General features: G+C 44.0%; 1 long non-coding RNA gene across 1 annotated transcript; it reads right to left on the minus strand.

The window, feature by feature from the left end:
- Positions 1–230: 230 nt before the first annotated feature.
- LOC132449099 (uncharacterized) lies at positions 231–1,337 on the minus strand. The gene is made up of 4 exons (XR_009523509.1): positions 1,195–1,337; positions 1,056–1,113; positions 927–991; positions 231–840 (listed from the first exon to the last, which is right to left on the minus strand). It is a non-coding gene; the product is annotated as an uncharacterized LOC132449099 (long non-coding RNA).
- Between the last annotated feature and the right edge of the window lie 3,150 nt (positions 1,338–4,487).

Here is a 4,487-nt window from a genome sequence, read left to right on the forward strand (position 1 = left end):
CTCTTTATTAAGTTTGTAATCTTTTGTAGAGAACATTTTGCAGCAGAAGCAGTGCAAGCTATTGTGGCAGGGCGAGGGGAAAAGCGAGCGGGGAGCACGGCGGCGAGGTGACGTTAGGGACCACACCAAGCACAGCCCGTGTTCAGGAGGTTGCAGACAACGCCACCTTGGGACTTTCACCCAAAGATTTAATTTAAGACACGCAAGTAAGTTGACTCTAAGACGTGGTTCACAGTTTTAACAATATATATTTCATTTAATTACTCCAATGGAATAAACACACAATAAACTGTTAAGGCGGAGGCTGATGTGAATGGGGGGACTAGCGAAGGGAAGGGTCCAAATAATATAAATCACCCGGGTAAGTGATAATCACACACACAAACACAAATCCCAGGGAAGCACAGCACACAGGAAGAAAAGGGACACCGCCACCACCACAGACCTCTGCAAAGTAAAACAGACAAGAATCAAACACAATGAAACAAAACTAATGCGAAACCAAAACGGGGCAAACAATCAATCCAAACAAAATATCCTTTGCCCAAAAACAGAAAAGAAAGCAAATAAACAAACTATATTCAAAGCAAAACAAACCCAATGACCAAGGCGGCACACTTATGGCAGTGAAAATGGCTGTAACGGTTTCCGGCCGTGGTAACACAACGCCAAATCTATTGCAACGCTGTAGGCAACAGGCAACAAACAGCGCTATAAACAAGGACAGCAAACAAAGCTGTAAACACAACAGCGGACGGCGCTGTAATTGAAACCGCAGACGAAATATAAGACAAAGCAGCAGGGTTCAGCCGTTCAGGTTGCTCAGTAGCCGTCCCTCATCTAAAAACAGAATGTATAAAATTGGTAAAAATGTTTATTATTGAAATGACCGTATGGGCCCAATGCTGAATTAAAACACACTATACCTGTTGACTCGATTGGCGGCACACTGACGATAACAGGGGGAGGAGCCTACAGCTACATGCGGTACCTACAATCGAACCATTGTTAGCGCTAATATTTAATCAGATTGTGCAGACCAAGAGGACACTTACCAACGCAGGCCAACGGGAGTAGCGCACGCTAATAGCGGGGCACGGCAGCTCAAGCGCTCTGCAGCAAAGCAAATGCACCCAAGAGTCAACAACAACCTCAATAGGATCTCGGAAACAAAGCAGCAGCGTACCACCTTACCCGCCGCGAGACAACACTTCGGACCGGAAGTCATGCATGCAATTGAGCGCAGAGAGAGAGAGCACCGGGGAGACCTGCCACCTTTATGTAGCGTTCCCCCTACCGGCTGCTATGCGCACTTCATTGAGTGTCTACTGCTACACTATCATTCTTTTTGGAATACATCAGCCAGCTCCTTTAGATTTTTTCCCCATTAACTAAGACTCTTTTAAAAAAGTCATGTTGACACCTTCTCCCATCGTTGTTTTGGGAAAATGTGTAACTGTTTTTTGTTTGGAATGGTCCTCTGTGAACTAACTCTCTTCTTATTTTGTCTGTAAGAAGAGATGGCCAGTCAGCAGGGTCTATAGGTGCAGCCTTTAGTCCTGATGCTGTGTCACTGGGCTGTGCAGAGGTAGACGGGACAGCAGCACCTGATGCTGTGTCACTGGGCTGTGCAGAGGTAGATGGGACAGCAGTACCTGATGCTGTGTCACTGGGCTGTGCAGAGGTAGATGGGACAGCAGCACCTGATGCTGTGTCACTGGGCTGTGCAGAGGTAGATGGGCAGCAGCACCTGATGCTGTGTCACTGGGCTGTGCAGAGGTAGATGGGACAGCAGCACCTGATGCTGTGTCACTGGGCTGTGCAGAGGTAGATGGGACAGCAGCACCTGATGCTGTGTCACTGGGCTGTGCAGAGGTAGATGGGACAGCAGCACCTGATGCTGTGTCACTGGGGGTGGTACTGATATATTTATAAAGTACATCTGAAGAGAGAAGAGAAGTATACGTGACGACTGAATGTTACATTTTAATAAAAAAAACAGATGATTGGTACATGAGACTAATATAGACTAATGATGAAAATGTGATGAGATTCATTCAACTTTATTGTCATTGCAATGCAATTCAGTCTAACCACAGTGCAAAAACCAGTAAAGTGCAGTGAAATGAATAGATATGTATATATAGCCTATGAATGATATGTGAAAGCTAAGGTAGGATATATTAACAGTAATACACTTCAACTGCACTTTAACACTGATGTAAACTTTAACAAACATAAACTGTGACACATGAAACCAAATGCTTGCAACCACCCTATTACAACTAAAAGCGTTTTAACTGACATACAAGCAGGAAAGACACCTGTAAAATAACACCTGAACAGGCCTAACGTTAAGTTTCCAAACGTCCCTTATGAATTTAAGGTGGAGTAACATTAACACACGTCGACTCAGCTATTTATTGATTATTGAACAATGTTGCTATCGTCCGAAGTAAGCTAGCAATCTAACACTCTTCTCCAACAACGGTAACTACGATGCATTAAACTATTAATTTCATGCACTTCATCACATTGACATTACTGTACCTCTATCTTTTTCACGTTTTTCCTCCTCTTCTTTCCTTCTCTTCCTTCCTTGGGCGCCGGATGGCTTCGGTCTTTTCGACATAATTCGGATGCAGTCATTAATCTTTTTCCTCGTCTCGGTGTCACAGTCAGGTCAGATTCAGGCAGGCCCTGAATCTGTGCTCAGAGGCCAAGCCTGGTATTGCAGTCGCTTTAGTGGGCTGTGGACGGGTCCCTCAAATCACGGGGCCGGAAGTAGATTCCTCGTTCACTCCAATACAAGTGGGGAGCAGGAATGTGTCTCCGCAAAAAATGTGTGGATATCAATCAAAGGTTCATAATTATCTTTTAACCGTTTACTAAAAAAATGTATGTCTTTTCTTTTCAAAACGCCACCTCAAGCGTTTTATTAGCCGTTATCTCGCTGGGGAAGAGGGGTGTGCAGCTGAAAAGGAGTCGTAGTGAAACAAATGGCATCCGAGAGGGCGTAGTTCAGTGCTCCGTTAACGTGTCTGATTTTTGGACTGGTTCATCTGCTGCTCAATAACTCTCACGGTCCTCTGCTTGCGATCATTGTGATTCATCATGTATTGATCCATTTATTCAAAAGATCCAAAGATAAAGAACAGGTGCATTACGGTATCATTTTATATTGTTGTTGGACCGGAGTGGGGGGATGGGCACACATGCGTTCTATATTTCTGCATACTGTACGTCATGAACTAGGGCGTAGCTAGGCTCCCAAGAAGTGGAAGCAAATCGCTCCTTGATGTTCCCCTGCCCTGGGCCTGCGCCATTGAGCACTTTCAATAGGAATGAATGGGTTAGCGAAAGCAGCGTCCATAGCAACCTGACGTCGTTGAAAAATGCGAGCGAGCCGATAAAATCTTCCTAATAACTATAAAACTAAAGATCAGACACAATCACTGACTGAAGATTATGCAAGTAAAAAGTATATTTCTCGCTAGAAATGTTATTAAAAACACGTTAAACGGTGAATCGGTCCTAAAATATTGCATTTCCCATTCAGATAATAAAGATTAACTAGAACTGCAGGCAGTTATGCAGGGGTCCAAGAAATGTGCATTTCGCCGGCACAATGTGAAGCATGTGTTCAAAACGCTACCGTGAACCTGTGGATACAAAGGTTTTGACTGTGGGAGGTTCGGTGTGGGAGATATATCCCCAAACACGTTTTCAGAACATTCCTTTTTGCCAGTTAGGAGATGAACAATTTCCTCGTTTATGGTGGCCCCTAATGGCGAAATTTTGTAGAAGATATACAATTTCCTCGTTTATCGCGCCCCCTTATGGCGAATTTTTCCAGATTTTTGGACTGGATCCGATGTCTACTTTTTGTTTTTTCTGGATTTAAGATTTTCCACGTATAATTTAGCTAATAAACCAATATTCAAAACGCTACCGTTTCGTCATCGACGTTCGAGTCAAAATAGTTTTATTTTCGTGTGTGTCTGAAGATGTCGTGTGCAAAGTTTGGTGTCGATTGGTCAAAAAATGTGGGAGGAGTAGGGAAAAGGCAGTTTAGCGGTTTTCGCGATTCTGCGAAAAAAATGTATTGACGCAAATGGGCGTGGCCTATGCCAAAAGATGCGGCACTTTCAAGGCAAAATATCTACAGTATGATTGAAAATGAATATCAAGCAATAATCAAGCAACATTGTGAATATTTTAAAAATAACAGAGAAAATACCGGCCACATATTTAACTAAACTTAACTAAAATTCGCCAAACTTCTTCTCCGATGTCTCTCTATCCCTCACACACGTCCTCTGCCCCGCTGTGTTCGCTCTCGCTGTCATCGCTCCCCAGCTGCTCCGCTTCCACCGGCTCCTCCCAAAGCGCGTTTTCTCTGACGTATTCAAAAACTCTCCGGTCAACCTCACTGAAACGACCACTTTGAGGACCACGGTAGGATTTGCGCTGACTGTTGGCATCTT

This window comes from Gadus macrocephalus, chromosome 20 (genome assembly GCF_031168955.1).
Source record: "Gadus macrocephalus chromosome 20, ASM3116895v1".
NCBI classification, from domain to species: domain Eukaryota; kingdom Metazoa; phylum Chordata; class Actinopteri; order Gadiformes; family Gadidae; genus Gadus; species Gadus macrocephalus.